Below are 19,671 nucleotides of genomic sequence, written 5' to 3'. Positions count from 1 at the left end.
TCTGCAGCCGAGGTGCGAATTCGGAGCAAACAAAATGCAATCATTAAAACGCTTGGCACGTTTCTCCCATTATTTTTTGTGCACTCAGCAACGGTACGAGTCAACGTCTGCAACACGCCACATTTCCCTATATTGTACAGCAGCAACACGATTGATGCAACGCGCCAATGCATGTCAGCGCAGCAAACCCAGCACGGAAAAGCCGCATACAGCCACTCCATTACCACGGAGCCGTGTAGACAGATGAAAAGTACAGTTGGCTGAAGTTCTACCACCATGCTAGCTATAAAGAATAATTCTGTTCAATGCAGCAGCATTGTTTCCAAGAGCGCACTATGTCCATAAGTTTGTGTTTTCGTTTTACTCTCAACGAACATGTTTTCGTTTGAATATGTGCAGCCGGATCAGAATGTCCGAATCGTGCTTCAGTTACTGTACTTCAGTACAGAAGCAGCGGCCATGTTCTTATGTCATCTCTCCGCGTTTCCGTATATATTTTTAGCATTGCATGACGGGAAGTAGTTTAAAACATGGCGTTGTGAGTTGTGTATGTGTGTTTTGTTGCTATAGTCTCGGCGCCAATTTTGTCAGTGGCAATGGCAGTGACGAACAGAGACTTGTTTGGGATAATGCGCGGCCGCTGCAAAGAGCCATTTTGTGACTGTGAGCGCTTCAGTGTCCTCATTTCGGCGAACCTTCGCTGTGACTACTGCGACGACAGCCCCGGATCGCATGGGAAAATAGACGAACTTGGTAAGTGTACTTGCATTGTACTGGTTTGTCTGTATTCAGCATATAGCTAGGCTGCAGCTTTTCTTTCATTATAGGTCAGGGAAGTGCAGAAAAAAAAGAGAGAGAGAAAGCAAAGGGGTAAGCAGCGATATGCGCGGAAATGCATCCGTGTTTCTTCCACGCTCAAAAACGACACACGTCCACGTTACCGGCACGGCAGGCCGCCGCGCGCCGTTCGCGGGCCGCCGTTCGACGGCGGCTTTCCTCGCGAACGGCGAGATTTACTTGCCGTAGATAGGATGTGATAATATGATGTTGCCGGGACCCATTTGTGTCGCATCCGTACAGCGAAGTAGCGACCGAGGAGTGGTCGTTCTGGCAACGTCGGCAGCCTTACCGCCCCTCATCGATATCGGCGGCGCCGATATCGTCGCTAGGCCTTTTCCGGTTCACGTTGAAGCGAAGGCTTATGGCGCTTCGGAATGAATCATCAACGCCCACAAGCCGCAATATTTCATACCGTTGCTGTCGCTCTTCGCAATGATTATACACAATGCAGAAAATACGCTAATATTAGCGGCGCCGTTGGCAGTGATGCGAGCACAGCCGCGCCCGTCGTCTGCCGTCGGGAGCCATGCAGTGCAGCGGAGCTGGACAGGCATCCGTGCTCTCGTTCGTGTTTAACGTTTGACAGTGGATATTGTTTTGCGTAACATGTACAATGTACGCATCACTTTATGTAGTGGAAATTATTTTGCGGGGATTTGCGTGGAACAGAAGCTGCAGCCGATGTTTGCGTTGCCGGTGGCGGAGGCGCGCAGCTTCGCGGTCCTCGATTGGCCCGTCGGACGTGAGGCGGCAAGGTGGCTTTGGCGGTGGGCGGTGCGCCGGCCGAATTTCCGTCTACATTAGACACCTCTCGCGCGGTAGACGTTCTACGTCACTGGAGGCCGGTTTGCCGTTCTGGATATTTACCGCTAGTGTGGTGTCGTTGGGATGCATCTTTGCTGAAAAGAATGCAGATGTAGACCAAAGTGACCGCAATATTCCAGAATAAGCTGAGGTATGGTGGTACAGTGCAGGTGACCTGAGAAATGAAAGGAATTTGAGTTAGTGCCTCTCTCTGAAGTTGCTTGTCATCCTGACAACTGCAACAACTTTGAAACCAAATGACAGAAAATCTCAATTTACGCACTGTACTTTAGTTCATGCATATATAATGGATTTGATTCTATATTCAGGGCTCATCTTTCTATTATATTTGAATTCGATATGAAAGTACTGCTGCTTGAACAGCCCTGCTTTTTTACGACGATTCTCATCAGCTTTCATATACAATCATGTGTCCTAATGTGTATAAAACGAAATTGATCTAATTGGCTCTAATAGTAATAGTTGTTGCTTAGGTTTTCTTGCAAGTTGGTCTGGACAGATCGTTTATATGTAGTGACGTCAGTATAGTGAACATGAGTGCGTATAAAGAAAAAAAAAGTGCGACGTACATTTTGACTGGTGGACTAGCCTTTGTCAAAGCGAAACGTTCGGAAAATGTACTGTACAATAACAGTGTGTGGCGTACCATCTTTTTTCTTTTCTATACTACCAGTACCAGCCCGATATACATACATACATACATATATATATATATATATATATATATATATATATATATATATATATATATATATATATATATATATATATATATATATATGGTTAATATGCCATTGATGGTGCCGATATGTGGTTTACATCTATGCCGTGGGAGAAGATCTTGTGCATTGTCTTGCTTGTTGTGCGACCTCTTCTTGCCTTTCATTTACGAGCATTAAAATAATGGGCTACAGATGTCAGACGATAAATAAGTTCTGCTTATATCCTGGGCTGAATAAAATTTTTTAAACTGATAGGAGGGCAATTTATTCATTCTTTTTGTGGAGATATTTCTTCCACGAAAACTTTGGTAAGAGATGCGAACAATAAAGAAAACAACGCAGGGGAACTGGCTCAACCTACACTAGGCTAGAGATGCGAGTTTTGAGCGTTAGTTGTTTTCAGTGAGTTAGGAAATCCAAACTACTAAGGCACAGTCAATCCATGTTGACTGTGAGTAACACACCTGCCCGGTTTACTAGTGCCAGCTTTCCTAGCTGACTTCTCTCCTTTTGCCCTTGTTCGTACATCTCTTTGTTTTATTATGTGGGAAAATGCGACATGCATGCCGTGCTCTAAGCTACATAAATAAATTTCGGGCAGTGGTTTATGTCATCTTTAATTTCTTTTTATAGATGGCATTGCCAGCTGATGAGCTCCAAGTAACAGCACCTCACATTTACAGCGCTCCTGACAAGATATGTATTTTTGCTGGCAGCCAAGCCGAAGTCATCACTGTCTCCACGTCTGAAATACAACGGGCACTTATTTTTTGCCTTTTGGCATATTATGTTAAGAACCTAGAATATCCATTTGCATTTTACCAAATGCTTGCTCTCGTGCAAAAAGATTGTGCTGCCAGGAGACAAGCTAGTGACAGGACTGCTTTCTGCCCGTCTGAAACGTCTCTTTGCGCTCCTAAGCAGTAAAAATGTAATCTAGGGAGTAGTGCTGTTCGCGCTGCTTTCCGTGTTTTTCACCAACTCTGAAGTGAAAGAAAAAAAAACAACATAGTTTGTGATTTACTTCAATGCGGTTGGTTAGCTCCAAAGGTGGGAGAGGCTTACACCATAAGCAGCTGTTTTTTTCACGTCATACATTGTTTACTTCTAGTCACAAGCAGTGCATTTACTTGCTCTAGTCATTTGTTCCTCTCCCTTGTGGTGAAGGCTGGTTCATTTTATTTCATTTGTGTATTCATAGGCCTCAGAATTTCTTATAAACATAGCTTAAGCATTTAACTCACCCACGTAGATGGTTGTTTTGCAAAATGTAATGCACTCTATTTGCCCTTTGCTCAATGAGCAGATCAGTATATATCTCTGTGCCTGTGCAGAAATCTAGTATTGCAGTTATTAAATAGCATCAATTTTGATGTTTGTCATTTCACACAGTTGTGCTTCAATGACTGTATATGGGAGGTCTCATGGATGGTATTTTTGTATCAGACCTTGTTGAACAATAAACTTGTAATAAAGAATTTCGTACCTGAGAGAGTACTCCAACTTATTTTTCGAGAACATTCACAGAATATTAAACGGAACAGCTTATTACAAAGGCTAGGTGCATAGTTAGGAAGTGAAATAATGACATTGCCTTCAGCTACATTAAAACAACTCATTGTCACAATATTATTGCCAGCAGCGCTTTGCAGTATGCTTTTGCTCACCTTAACTAAATTATTATGGCCAATCTACAATACTCATGCATATGTCGCTTCCCCAAGTGTTTTTCTTCATTGAGTGTACTTCAAGTAATTTTGTGCCTTTGGAAGATGGATTTTTAATAAATAGTGGCTTTTCTGCACAAGTATGTAAAACTCTAGGAACTGAAGGTATTTTTGGCTTCCACATATTTTAGAGGGACATTAACTCAGAGGCAGTATATGTTAGAAACTTACAGCTAAGTTATATTGGCAGTCAAGCAGGAACTGACCCCCAAAGGCTATGTTAAATTTAGGGGTTACTTCGGCTATTTATTCAGATGTCTTTATTGTGATTGCGCTGTATTGTTATAGCTAATCTATAAAATCTACCATGGCGTCATGATTGAAAATGTTGTGCATCTCGAATGGGGCCAACATTGTGATGCCTGTCAGTTGCCTCTGATTTCTTCTCGCCACAGATTGTCATGTAGAAGTTTGAATTATGGGACTGAAAGAAAAATGTTTGGGTCGATACCAACCCGAGCAAATTATATGCTCTCTTTAAAGCTTTAATGAAATGCATTGACAGTGAAAGTCTCTTCTTTTATAGTCCCACAGTTTAAACACCAGCATAACTATAATCTGAGGTGAGAACATAGCCAGCTGGCAGGCATGACAATATCGCCCCAATTCGATATGGCAATATCTTTTAGTGGAACAGTGCAAATTTTCTAGTTTGGCTATAAAAATAGAATGCAATCAAGAAGAAAATATCCGTATAAGTTACTGAAGTAACCCCTAAATTTAACACATCCTTAGAGGTTACATTTTCCTTTAAGAAAATAAAGGACTACAGCGTAACCTCTAAAGCTGCATATTTTTCAAGGGTAACAATGTACCTTATATTTTGTATTAGTTACAATGTAACTTATAATATATTAGTTACAATGTACCTTATAAATGCGAATTTGTGCACCTATACTAAGGGTTACCCAGCTAAGGGTGTAGCCATCGCCTCGATGACCTGCTGGACGGCCTGTAGTTGTTTTTCTTGGTCTTCGCTCCACGTTGCTTCCTCAAGCTGCGGTGGTATATGCCCTGAGTTAGCTTGGCTTGGCTGTTTGGAGCAATCCCATAGCATGCGCTCGAATGTGGCCTTCTCCCTGCAGCACGCTCTGCACTTGTCATGGGGGTGCGATTCTGGGTACATCCTATGCAATAGCGCCGGGCTTGGAAGTGTTCTCGTTTGTAGTTACCTGAACAGCACGGCCTGCGACCTGCTCAGCCCTTTGCAGGGCGGCGGCAGAAGTCTACGGTCCAGCCGAAAGCCTTGGTCAGTTCGTTATAGGTGGTCATCCGGTCTTTGGCGCTGAAACACAGCGGGCAGCCATTGCCTTGGGCGCGGTCGGTTAATCCTCGCGCACGGGCGTGTGTCGTTTCGTTGCGATTGGCATGCTTCTCCGACGCTTGTCCTGCGTGCTCCGGGAACCACTTGATTCGAGTCCTCTTGTCGCGGTATGCCTTTCGGCGCAGGACGCGTGCCGACATTGGGGCAATTCTTCCTTTGGCGTAGTTCTTCACCGCCTGTCTGAAGTCGCTGAGGATCATGTCGCATTCTCGGGCTACGATGGCCAGGGCGATGGCTATTTCTTCTGCTTCCTCCACTTGCTTGCTCGATGTGCTGGCAGTCGCCCGCACGGAGTCTACCACTGCGATCGCGAAGCAGTTGCGGCCGGCATATTCGGCTGCATCCACGTATCTGGCACCGGTGTCTTCCGCGTGCAGGTCCGTCAGTGCCTTGGCTATAGCGCGTCTTCTGCCTTCGTTGAATTCCGGGTGCATGTTCTTCGGCAAGGGGTCAACCCGCACGTTTCATCGTACGTGGTCGGGGACGGGGCATTTTGGTCCCTGCTGTTCGTGATAACCGATGCCTAGACTGCACAGGATCTTTCTGCCGGCCTTTGTTGATGACAATCTTTCAAACTGAGCGGCTCTTTGCGCTTCGACGATCTCGTCGAGCGTGTTGTGTATGCCCAGCTGGAGGAGACGTTTCGTGTTGGTAGTTTCAGGTAGACCGATGGGTGTCTTGTAAGCCCTCCGGATTAGGATGTCTAGCTTGTTCTTTTCGCTTTTCACCCACTTGTGGAAGGCTGCCACGTACACTGGCAGACTACGAAGGGGTGTATAAGCCTGATGAAGTTTTCCTCCTTCATGACTCCCTTCTTGGTGGTAACGCGCTTGAGCAGTCTGCTGGCATTGGACGCCTTACCCATGATGCGGGTGATGGTGTCTCCGTTCCTGCCGAGCGCTTCGATCGTCATGCCCAGGACTCGGATCTTGCTGACCGTCGGTATTGTGTTACCATCCCTGGTGCGGATCTTGATCATTTCGTGTTTCCTTTGCTTCTTGATTCTGTGCGTTTTGATCGGTTAGTAAAGCAGGAGCTCCAACTTACTTGGGGAGCAACGCAGTCCCGTACCTCCCAAGCTTTCTTCGACCGTGTCGACTGCCGTCTGTGGCGTGGATTTTGTGCAGGCATCACTGCCCCCGTCCACCCACAGCGTAATGTCGTCCGCGTATATCGTGTGCTTCAGTCCTTCAAGCTGGCATAGTCTTTTGGCAACTTGAATCATAACAAGATTAAATAGCATGGGTGAGATGACGGAGCCTTGGGAAGTGCCCTGGCTCCCTAATGTCTTCTCGTCCGTCTTCAGGTCGCCAGGTCTGAGCTCCGCCATCTGCCGGTGAGGAAGCCTTTGAAATATTCGTACGACCTCTCGCCTAGGTTTAGACGCGATACCTGCGCGCGGATGGCAGAGTGCGTAACCTTGTCGAAGGCGCTTTCTAGGTGGAGCCCGAGGACGGCTTTAGTGTCCCTGGTTTCGCCGTCGATGACCTGATGTTTGCTAAGTAAAAAATCTCAGTGCCCTCCCACTCTGTGAAGAAAGATGACCAGCAAAGCTGTGTATGTGGGCCCCTTAATGGCGAACTGCACCTCCGCCGTATGTCGGCACCGCGTTGCACTGTCTTCGGGATCGGCCCACGTATGGGGAGTGCTTAATGCCTGCTTCACCTCCGCCGCTGGTCGGCCTGGCATGGCGTTACATTCGGGATCAGCCCACGTATGGCGAGAGCTGAACGCTTGCTGCACCTCTGCTGCGGGTGAGGCCGGTATTACGCTATCTTCGGGATTTTGCTCTATACGTGGACGCGATAGTGGGGAAAGTAGCCCTTAAGAGGAACCTTTAGCTCTGGTGGTCCTATATAAATACATGTAAAAGGAGAATTCGTTTTAATCCACAACCACTGCATCAAATTTTACAAGGTTTGTTGCACTTAGAAGAAATAATTAAAATCTAGTGACTGTTGGTTTAGAATGTTTTATTTAGGTCATCATTTGTTTATTCAAAATTGGCAAAAATCACAAATTTTCAGAAAACGAAACCAACTTTGCAACTCTGTCTTTCGGCAATCAAAACTGATATCACAATTCTGTACATTGCATCTAACAGCATATCTAAAGCGGACAAAATTGATATATTACGCATGAATCTAAAAAAAATTAGTAATGTGGAAATACAGCTTTTCCACAACCCTTGTTCACAACGTAACGACTTCACGTAAGATATAAATCGGCATATTGGATTTGTCCGCTTTGAATTGTCTAAAGGATTCTGTTTACATAACCGCGATATCAGTTCTTGATGCGGAGTTATTAATTTGTAAACTTCGTGCTTCTGTATTTTTCGCACTTTCGAATTTTTGAAAATCCTTTACCAGAATTCAAGCCCTAAATAGAAATTCCGCTTCCAATAGTCACTAGAATTTACCTTTCTCTCCCGAATCCAGCAAAATTTATTAAAATCGGCCCAGGGGTTATCTCAGAAAGTCGTTTCGGCATTTTACATTTATGTGAATAGGCCACGTCGGAGTTGGGCCCGAGTTAAAGCATACTCTTAACGACTTCGTTGTAAAAAAAAAGCCGTCAATATCGCCGCCTCAGATTTTGTCATGATGGCACCGCCACCATCGGCACGGTTCCGTGAGCAGCTACCAAGCTGTTCACTTTCGTTATCTTCCTTCCCTCGGCGGCAGTGCACTGTCTTGATGCCGACGACACGCTAAATCTGCACCATCATTCCGTCATGCATCTCTTCTGCGAACAAGCAAGCTTTCGGCGGCGCACGTTCACTGCCGTATTGACATTAAAACTTTAAAATGCTTGCCTTCGAGAAAGCAGCGTGAATAAAAATGGAACGCGACTATGTGACCATGGGGAACATGTTCGCGGGGCCATACTATTGATGACAGCATCACAAAAGGCTAGATGTGGTCAGGTTGACTTTACAGGTTTGGAAGGAATGACTGACGGGCTAGTTGCTTCATTATCACATAAACAACAGCGCCTAATGTTAGCGCAGTTTGTGTGTGGTTCCCCCTGTGTGTGTCCCGTCGTGAAGTGCTGTTCTTTCTTTGACTTTACAGATGTTCTTTTTCTGCATCAGTTACGTCTTCCAAGAGTGTTTACTAAGAAAATTTTTGTTCGCATTGCTCTTACAGAAGCATATTCAGTCGAAATTTGTTCGCTTGGCTGCTTAATCTCGAGGACGGGCTCCAAACTGCTCATTTTCTTTAACCACGTAAAGACCATTCTTGAAAATTTAATTAACGTAGCTTTGTTAATTACGCAAACAACTTCTCAACTTACTCCGCATCTAGAGGTTACCAATCTGAACACTTGAATGATAAAATGATGTTAACATTGTTTGCATCGTTCGAATAGTTTTGTTTCGTGCAGTTAAAAGCAGCCGGCATATTGGTGGTGCTCTATATAGGCTTCTTATAAAGTAAGTGTGAAAGTTTGGACAGCTTATCTTGGCACAAATCAACTTCATGAGCTTAAGCACATGACCCAACCTTGCACGTCTGTCTTTACAACCGATTCTCATACATTATACAAGAAGCACCTCAGCGCTACGGTACATCCCACAAGGTGTGCGAGAACACTGTGCGCGCTCCCGATTAGGTTTCTGAGCGTTGGTGGCATCAGACTCGGTTTCCTGGCATCATAAGGAATAAAAACAGCTTCCTGGAGGAAAGCATTGGGTACATTTTCAGCACTTTGTAACATATGGATCAGCACGGATATGTACGTTAGAACGAAAAGTACTGAAATATTAAGGTGAGGGTTTCACTGCATGTATTTTGGCTGTCTAATGTTAAGATCTAAAGAAAAAATGCTTTGATTTTGTGACAATTAATGCTGACATGAAATATGAGCTCCGACACAGTACCCGTGGTGGAACTGGCCCCTGGAATACAGGGCTACATTAAACCACGATATGCTGGTTTGATAAATACCAGCAATTGTAAAGTGGTTCACTCTTGAATTCCCTGCATGTCAATCGGCGCCGCTGTGGAGTGTTGGGGGCCCTTTTTATACCACCAGCACTATGTTTCAGCTAATATTGAAAGCAACTCTATTCTTTCTTCTAAGGGGGGGCTTTTTTTAGCGTCTAACCACAGTTCCAAAGTTATCAGTTAGCTCAAGATGCGCCTGCATGTATTTCTAATATCCAGTATGTTGGCACGAATTCAATAGCGAAAGAGCGCTATCTTATCAGATTGGGCGCGTAAAGCGAATACTGGCGTACATTCTCCATCACATTTGCCGACCCGAGATTGCGCTGCGATGTACGAGCATTCCAATCTGACGAACCGACGCCTTTATACGTAGATCGGAATCAGAGGAATAACTTTGCGCGCAGCCATCGGTATCTTTGAGTGTTATTTTCTTTTCCAGCGCAAGCTCATCTTATAATGAGTAACATTCGTGACTGACTCTTTTGAAAGTGTTCTGTTCTTGACATTTCTACAACGTGAGAGTATAGAGGTGCTCCATCTTTATTGAGAGAATACTGGGAAATGAACTAGGCCTTTCTTGCGTCTGCGTTTACACATTTACCGCACCAATTTATTTTCCATAACTTACGTTTTAATTTAGGGGGCTGTAAAGCACAGCAACCTTTTACTAACAGGATGTTTTAATAACACAGAAAATTTAAATGCTTATTAGTCGGCTTTCACTTCATGGTAAGGAATTTCAATAAAGATCTACTTAAGATAATTAAAAGCCTATCCGTTTGACAACGTTTCATCTGAGTTCCCCTTTGCAAGGTGATACAGACTTGCAGATTGTTCGTATTGGGCACCCTCGACATTTGTCCAACCGCCAAACAAAGGGTTATTCCGAATGTTTCATTTCAGCAAGGCGTGTTACCCTCCTGTCTTTCATTCCCGTTCGCAAACACGCATAAGACGAAAGTGCTGCGTGAAGAGCGTCGTTAGTCCAAGCCAACTAGCTACCGTAACTCACCTCGCCTATATCGCTGTCATTTAGGCTTAGATAAGAAATATTATTATTTTAAACTGACGCATCATGAATCCAAAAAGAGCTGCGCGCGACCAGCCCAGCTAGGTTTCTTTCATTTCGTACATCGTCGTAGCGGCTAATAGTAGCTCACGAAGCAGAGCACTGAGTGTGGATATGGCAGAGAAGGTGTTCTATATAATGTCTCGTCACCCACCGAGAATTGCCCGCCGTGCTACTGGCCATTCCTAGAAAATTGTATATGTGACGCCCAGCCATTTGGAACACGGCAACTTTGTTTTGCGATGGGAGAGTCCAAGTGAGAGAAAGTGTGGTTATGGAGATAAAGACACGCTATTTTCTGCAGTCACTTAGGCATGCATGGATGAATGCCTTTATTTATTGAGAAAAAGAAGGAGCAAGCATCAGTGGAAGCACGTCTCAGCAGACTGGGGAAGAAGCGGGGGACAAAGAGGAAAAGCTGGGGCCTGGGTGGCAGGCGAAGTCGCAGCTTAGAGGCGAGAGAATATAAGCAAGAGTTGGCGAAACCAGTTGAATTCCAGTGTAGATGTGTGATGTGCCGAGTAAATGATTGGAGTCACCGCCCAGCATCCGTCCTTTGCGGCAGTCTAGGCTCCCACCGTTCTTGGTAACAAACCTTTACTGAAAACCAATCATCGCAATTGCTTATTCATCAGCCATGCCTAGCCACGTATTCCTTAGTGGCAGGGTCTGTGGATTACAACTACGCTGTCCCGACAAGTTACGACCATAACGTGGCGCTTGCGGTTACGGATGCCATACTCGTGACTCTTACTGCACTACTACTATACTGCGCGAATACTATAAACATGGGTTTACTGCACAAGTTAGTGAACAGACATTTTAGAACCGCGTTTTTCGCCTTACATACGCCCAACGCAAGCACCATTGTAGCATGTCACGGTGCGCGTCCCTTGAAGACAAAGACGCGAACGCAAACATAAGAACGCGTTAGAAGACAGGGTCTTGGGCCTCGTGCCAAACATATCCAAGCCAACAATGTGTTAACAGTCATGCCGTCGTTTCTATGCAAAGAGGTTGTGTATTTAAACTTCTGGAGTGACAGTTCAATCCGCCACCTACGGGAGCGCGTGAAGCCGCCGGGGGCCACATTGTTAGAGGAACGTGGCTGCGGTAGACGCGCGACGCAACCTGTGCTTGCGGTTCTGCGATGAAAAAATAAAATTAAACCCCTTTAGGAAGTATATCAGACCGCCATGTTGTGTCGCAGTTGTCAAACATAAAACGTCATGGTGTTGGGTGCCTTGTGTTCTGTGTACAATATTGTTACGAGGAGTTGCGAAGAAATGGTTTTATTTACAGGAGAATTGGGCGATGATGGTAGCGTGATCGTAGCGAAGCCCGGCCTCTCTAACTCCTCGTTTTCTTCGTCCTCTCTTTCTTCTCTTCTTGTCCGTGCCTTTCGTATCTGTTACATTTTCCCGCAAGCAGACAAAGCCCGTGGAGCGAGTCAGGATGTACAAGCAGGGTAGAAAGGCTTCAGGCGAGCAATATGAGTCAGCTGAGTTCTGCTTGATGGCCGACCATTGCACAGGAGGCGAGCTATGACGTAAGTGAGTTCGCTCAGGCGGTCCACAATTACAAATGGGCCTGAATATTGTGACAAGAACTTTTGGCACAATCCACGCTTGCGTTCCGGTGTCCAAAGGAGGAATAAGTCACCTTTTTGCAGCGATACTTGTACGTGACGGTCGTCGTATCGCTCTTTCGAACGACTTTGCGAGGCCAGAGTACGAAGACGAGCTATTTGGCGCGCTTCTTCGGCGAGACACAAAGTCTTCGATACAGGATCATCACTGTGCAGAACGAAGGGTAAGAAAGTGTCCAGAGGGCTTCGCGGTAACCTTGCATACAGGAGATAAAATGGGCTATAGTTCGTGGTTTCGTGCTTCGCCGTGTTGTATGCATAAGTGATGAAGGGCAGCACGTCGTCTCAGTTCTTATGATTGGAGGAGACGTACATGGCAAGCATGTTAGTCAGCGTTCTGTTTGTCCTTTCAACGAGGCCATTGGGCTGTGGATGATACGGCGTGGAATGACGGAACTGTGAAGTGCCCAGAAGTGCGCCGTGAACTGGCGACCACGGTCGCTGATGGCACGTGGTGGGCCATGACGAAGGACCACGGAACGGAGCAGGAAGGCCGCCACGCAAGCAGCGGTGGAAGACGGTATGGCTGCAGTTCCTGCATACCGTGTAAGATGGTCTACGCAGACAATTATCCAGTGGTTCCTGTTGTTAGATAACGGGAATGGACCCAAAAGGTCAATGCCTACTTGCTCGAACGGCGTACTGGGCGGTGTCGATGGCCGAAGGGGACCCGGGGCTGCGGTGGTCGGTCGCTTGTGACGTTGGGACGTTTCACAACTAGCGACATAGCACTTGGTTGTTTCGTACATCTTGGGCCAGTAAAAGCGCTCCTGCGTGCGGTGCAGCGTTCGTACGAAGCCGGAATGGCCGGATGTCACATCGTCATGCATGGCGCGTAGAACGTCGGAGCGGAGACTCTCGGGGACAAGAAGCAGAAAACGCGCTCCATGCCCGGAGTAATTAGTTTTGTACAGCAATTTATCACGGGCAGTGAAGCGATCGCTGCCTTTAGAAGTACGGGCGGCGACAAAAAGCGGATCAAGGGTAACATCATCCCGTTGTTCTCGCTGAAAGTCTGCCGCGTCAGGGAACGTAGGAGTAACAGCAGCGAGACAGTCGTCAAAATTCTCAGCATCGCAGTCGGTAGTCGCAAGAGGAACCCGAGAGAGGCAGTTTGCGCCAGCGTGACGACGGCCACTCTTGTACGATACCACAAAGTCGTATTCCTGGAGGCGCAGCGCCCAACGTGCGAGGCGACCAGAGGGATCACGCAAACCGACTAGCCAGCATAAAGAATGATGGTCATCGATAAACTTGAATGGTCTACCGTAAAGATAACATCGAAACTTTTGTACGGCGAAAACGGCTGCCAGGCATTCCTGTTCCGTAACCGTATATTTGCGTTCAGATTTGCTCAGACAACGGCTGGCATATGCGACAACATGTTCTGCGCCACTGTGACGTTGTACAAGCACCGCTCCTATCCCGATTCCACTCGCATCAGTGTGAACTTCAGTCGGGCAAGATGGATCGAAGTGACGCAAGAGGAGTGCTGACGTTAGTATAAACTTCAGTTGAGAGAATGATGCGTCACACTCTGGTGTCCAATTGAAGGATGCATTTTGTCGCAAAATACTTGTCAACGGGTAAACGATGTCGGCAAACCGGGGAAGAAAACGACGAAAATACGAACATAGGCCAATGAATGAGCGGAATTCTCGTGCTGACTGCGGTGGCTTGAAGGAGCTCACTGCTTCAATCTTACGAGGATCGGGTCTGACGCCATCCTTGTCGACTAAGTGTCCCAGGACCAGTGTTTGACGTTCGCCGAACCGACACTTTTTTGAGTTTAGGACCAGTCCAGCTTTCTCAATGCAGTCGAGAACGAGGCTGAGGCGTTCGTTATGTTCTTCAAACGTGCGGCCAAAAATTACAACATCACCGAGGTAACACATGCATATCTCCCACTTTAGACCACGTAGTACTGTGTCCATGAATCTTTCAAAGGTGGCAGGAGCATTACAAAGGCCAAAAGGCATAACATTAAATTCGAATAGGCCATCTGGAGTCACGAAAGCGATCTTTTCCTTGTCGGCAGGGTCCATAGGTATTTGCCAGTACCCCGATCGCAAATCAAGTGTTGAGAAATAAGAAACAGCGTGTAAGCAATCAATGACGTCATCGATTCGCGGTAGTGGATAGACATCCTTCTTCGTCACTGCGTTTAGATGTCTGTAATCCACGCAGAATCTCCAGGAGCCATCTTCTTTTCGGACCAGGGTTACTGGGGCTGCCCATGGACTAGATGACTCTTGAACGACACCTTTGTTCATCATCTCCTTGAATTGCTCGGCAATAACTTTGCGCTCGGACAATGACACTCGGTAGGGCTTCTGGAGGATGGGGTGTGCTGAGCCGGTATCTATTCTGTGACGAGCGCGGGACGACGGTAAATGAAGGGGTGCATCTCCATGCGTGAAGTCGAATGCGGCCTCATGCCTGGCAAGGACTTGTACCAGTGCTTGCAGTTCCGATGTACCGAGAGCCTTGCTGATCATGCCAAGCATTAGCTCTTCAGAATGGCGATTATCGCAAGGAAAGCAAGCTGTAGAGACGCCCGTAGTTAGTGCCGCTATTGAACTACATGCGGCTTCATCGAAAAGAGCGATTTTCATACCGCGAGGAAGGACAACCGGCGTGGCGGAACAGTTCAGCGCCCACAATGTGGCGACTCCTTTCGTCATTCACACGACAGAGCAGGGCACAAGTATATTCTTTTAGCATAGCTTATGCGGAGAGGCCTAACTACAAGGTCAACACAAGCAGCATCAACAGTAGTTGGAGAAACACGAACGGGCGTCAGGCACCACGATGGTACAATCACTTCATCAAGAACACTGAGTGTGTCTGTGTCCCCGTCTTCACCACCCAAGCTTTGTTCGGAATGTGCTGATATAAATAACTTGTTCAATGAGATTTCGCCACAACCACAGTCCACGGAAGCGCCGCACTGTTCAAGAAAATCGATACCAAGAATAACGTCGTGCGAACAACGAGAAAGAACAAGGAATTCCGACACAAACACTTTCCCAGCCAAGAAAACACTCACAGCACAAACACCAAGGGGATGAAGCCACTCGCCGCCTACTCCACGAAAGGTAATACCGTCGTTCCAAGAAAACATAACTTTGTGGCCTAGCCGGTTTTTGAAAGCGAGGCTCATCACAGACAGTCGCCCCAGTATCAACTAACGCCATGGTCGGTATTCCGTTAATCGAGACATTCAGTGTGTTTTTGAACATCACAACAGGCAGAGGTATTTCTTGCAAAGACTGTCCGGCGACCACACATCCACTGGCCGCGGATGCTAGTTTCCCGGGGGCGGTGAGGAAGAACGGCGCCGAAGGGACGGAGAGCGACGGGGACGGCTATTTGGTGGCGTCAAACTCCGCTCAGATGCTGGCGAATCACTGCGTCTGGTCTCGTGTGAGAAGTGATCCCTTGGAAGCAAATCGGTCGTCCGCAGGTCATATGAAGTACGGGTTCTCAGTGGCGAGAACATCGATGGTGTCCTACGTGATTGACGGGCTTGGCGACAATACCGAGCTATATGGCCTGTGGAACCGCAGTTGCAGCACACGGGAAGGTCGCGGTTCACAGCGTCTTCCTCGAAACGAATGGTAGACGGCTGCGGGCGGCGAGAAAGTTCGTGGTCATGTGGACAACGTGTCTCTGCTGCTTGCTGAAATCCGTTATATCTTTCATAAGTCGCGTCGTGGTAGTAGGGTCGGTGCTGTTCTTGTCGTGGCCTGACAGAAGTCGCAGGGCCTCGGGGGTAAAAACGCAGCTGCTCTCGTTGTGGCCTAGCGTCATAAGTAGGGCCTCTGTCGTAGAGACGTGACTGCTGTCGGGGCGTGAGTTCATAATCCTCAGTGCCCCTTGCCGCAGGATACGGGGAGAAGGATGCCACGTTTGGCTCAATATTGTCACGTGGTGGTGACGTTGAAGAAAGAACACAGTAGCAATACTGTGAACAAGAAAACTAACTTTTATTGGGCGAACGTGTGCCCACAAAACAGGCTACACTTATAGCGCAACGATAGCGGCGAACACGCTCGGCGATCGTCGAAAATCTGCTCAGCGGGTCAAGCGCGTCGGCTTTTATAGAGCAGTCGTCGAATGTTCCAGACTAATCGTTTGGACCCGCGTGCTTTCCACAAAGTTCTACACCATTCGCGCTACGCGATGAAATCAGATAACACAAGGTTCGGCGACAACAGACAGCCGGGTAGAAGAATCGATAACTTTCCAGAAACGTCGGATACATGCAGGCGCGTCCCGCGCTGTGCGATTGCATTTGTTAAGCGGCGAAACGTGGTCGCCCGATAAAGATAAGTACACGTATCAATACCCCCCTCTTAAAAAGCATCGACCCGATGCTGCAAACAAACGAAGGTAATAAACAAAAGCACTCGTAGCAAAGAAAAGAACAAAATGACGAAGTTCGTCAGCGTCCGTAAAAGGGTTTAAGGCGCACCACGTGGACCACTTCAGATCGTGCGCGGCGCCGCTGTGAATGCGAAATGCCGTCTGGCACGACCTCATAGTCCAGAGCGCCAATACGTCCGATGACCTTGTAGGGTCCGAAATAGCGTCGGAGTAGTTTCTCACTGAGTCCTCGTCGGCGTATCGGGGTCCAAACCCAAACACGGTCGCCGGGCTGGTACTCAACAAAGCGTCGTCGGAGGTTGTAGTGTCGGCTGTCGGTCCTCTGTTGGTTCTTGATCCGTAGGCGGGCGAGCTGTCGGGCTTCTTCGGCTCGCTGGAGATAGCTAGCGACGTCAACATTCTCTTCGTCAGTGACGTGGGGCAGCATGGCGTCGAGCGTCGTCGTCGGGTTCCTGCCGTAAACCAGCTTAAACGGCGTGATCTGTGTTGTTTCTTGCACCGCCGTGTTGTAAGCGAATGTTACGTACGGCAGGACGGCATCCCAGGTCTTGTGTTCGACGTCGACGTACATCGCTAGCATGTCGGCGAGGGTCTTATTCAGCCGCTCCGTAAGACCATTCGTCTGCGGGTGGTAGGCCGTGGTTCTCCTGTGCCTTGTCTGACTGTATTTCAGAATGGCTTGGGTGAGCTCCGCTGTAAAGGCCGTTCCTCTGTCGGTGATGAGGACTTCTGGGGCGCCATGTCGAAGCAGGATGTTTTCGACAAAGAATTTCGCCACTTCGGCTGCGCTACCTTTCGGCAGTGCTTTAGTTTCAGCGAAGCGGGTGAGGTAGTCTGTCGCCACGACGATCCACTTATTTCCGGTTGTTGACGTCGGAAAGGGTCCCAGCAAGTCCATCCCGATCTGCTGGAATGGTCGGCAAGGAGGCTCGATTGGCTGTAGTAATCCGGCTGGCCTTGTCGGCGGTGTCTTGCGTCGCTGACAGTCTCGGCATGTTCTGACATAACGGGTGACGTCGGCGGTCAGGCGCGGCCAATAATACTTTTCTTGTATCCTCGATAGTGTCCGGGAAAAACCGAGGTGTCCAGCGGTCGGATCGTCATGTAGGGCGTGCAATACTTCTGGACGAAGTCCTGACGGGACAACAAGAAGGTAGTTGGCGCGGACTGGTGAAAAGTTCTTCTTCACGAGGAGATTGTTTTGAAGCGTGAAGGAAGATAATCCGCGCTTAAATGCCCTGGGGACAACGTCGGTGTGCCCTTCCAAATATTCCACCAGGCCTTTTAGCTCCGGGTCTGCCCGTTGCTGTTCAGCGAAGTCTTCCGCGCTTATTATTTCAAGGAAGGCGTCGTCATCCTCGTCATCTTGCGGCGGCGGGTCAATGGGGGCGCGTGATAGGCAATCGGCATCGGAGTGTTTTCGTCCTGACTTGTAGGTTACAGTGATGTCGTATTCTTGTAGTCTGAGGCTCCACCGTGCCAGTCGTCCTGAAGGATCCTTTATACTTGCTAGCCAACACAACGCGTGATGGTCACTGACGACTTTGAATGGCCTGCCATAAAGATAAGGGCGAAATTTAGCTGTAGCCCAAACGATGGCGAGGCATTCCTTTTCGGTTGTAGAATAGTTGCCTTCCGCTTTTGACAGCGACCGGCTAGCGTAAGCTATCACCTGTTCGACTCCGTTTCTCCTCTGGACTAGAACGGCACCGAGGCCTAGGCTACTGGCGTCAGTATGGATTTCTGTATCGGCGTACTCGTCGAAGTGCGCAAGTACCGGCGGCGACTGCATGCGTCGTTTGAGTTCTTCAAATGCGTCGGCCTGCGGCGTTTCCCACTTGAACTCAACATCACATTTAGTTAGACGTGTCAACGGCTCGGCGATGCGTGAAAAGTCCTTGACAAAGCGCCTGTAGTAGGCACACATGCCAAGGAATCTACGCACTGCCTTCTTGTCGGTGGGCTGCGGGAACTTTGCGATGGCAGCTGTTTTCTGGGGGTCGGGGCGTACTCCGGATTTACTGATGACGTGGCCTAGGAACAGAAGCTCGTCGTAAGCGAAGCGGCATTTTTCTGGCTTCAGAGTGAGCCCTGATGACTTGATGGCCTCTAGTACTGTGGCAAGCCGCCTAAGGTGATCGTCGAAATTTCCGGCGAATACAACGACGTCATCCAAGTAAACGAGACAGGTCTGCCATTTCAATCCCGCTAAAACCGTGTCCATCACGCGCTGGAACGTTGCAGGCGCCGAGCACAGTCCAAATGGCATAACCTTGAACTCGTAGAGGCCGTCTGGGGTGATGAAGGCGGTCTTTTCGCGATCTCTTTCGTCGACTTCTATTTGCCAATAGCCAGACTTGAGGTCCATCGAGGAGAAGTACTTAGCGTTGCAGAGCCGATCCAATGCGTCGTCTATCCGTGGAAGGGGGTATACGTCCTTCTTGGTGATCTTGTTCAGACGACGATAATCGACGCAGAAACGTAGGGTTCCGTCCTTTTTCTTCACCAGGACAACAGGGGATGCCCATGGGCTTTTCGACGGCTGGATGATGTCGTCGCGCAGCATTTCGTCGACTTGTTCTCTTATAGCTTCGCGTTCTCGCGGCGAAACTCGGTAAGGGCTTTGGCGGAGTGGTCGAGCGTACTCCTCGGTGATTATGCGATGCTTGGCGACTGGTGTTTGTCGAATCCTCGATGTCGTCGAAAAGCAGCTTTTGTATCGTCGGAGCAGACTTCTGAGCTGCTGTTGCTTAATCACTGGGAGACTTGGATTAATGTCGTAGTCTGGTTCGGGAACCATGGTCGTCGGGGTAGATGCGGCGGAATCCGAGAGGACAAACGCATTACTTGTTTCCAGAATTTCCTCGATGTACGCGATCGTCGTGCCCTTGTTGAGGTGCTTGAACTCCTGGCTGAAGTTTGTCAGCAACACTTCCGTTTTCCCTCCATGCAGTCGAGCGATCCCTCTTGCGACGCAAATTTCACGGTCTAGCAGTAGACGTTGGTCGCCTTCGATGACGCCTTCTACGTCAGCGGGTATTTCGGTGCCGACCGAAATAACAATGCTGGAGCGGGGCGGGATGCTCACTTGGTCTTCGAGCACATTCAAGGCGTGGTGACTACGAGGGCTCTCCGGCGGTATCGCTTTATCTTCCGACAGCGTTATTGACT

General features: G+C 48.1%; 1 long non-coding RNA gene across 1 annotated transcript; it reads left to right on the top strand.

The window, feature by feature from the left end:
• The first annotated feature begins 502 nt into the window (after window positions 1-502).
• LOC129387901 (uncharacterized) lies at window positions 503-3,877 on the top strand. Its single transcript, XR_008615052.1, has 2 exons — window positions 503-753; window positions 3,021-3,877. It is a non-coding gene; the product is annotated as an uncharacterized lncRNA (long non-coding RNA).
• Window positions 3,878-19,671: the final 15,794 nt, after the last annotated feature.

This window comes from Dermacentor andersoni, chromosome 2 (genome assembly GCF_023375885.2).
Source record: "Dermacentor andersoni chromosome 2, qqDerAnde1_hic_scaffold, whole genome shotgun sequence".
Taxonomy (NCBI): domain Eukaryota; kingdom Metazoa; phylum Arthropoda; class Arachnida; order Ixodida; family Ixodidae; genus Dermacentor; species Dermacentor andersoni.
The sequence above is the reverse complement of the archived record's forward strand: the minus strand, read 5'-3'. Positions and strand labels throughout refer to the sequence as shown.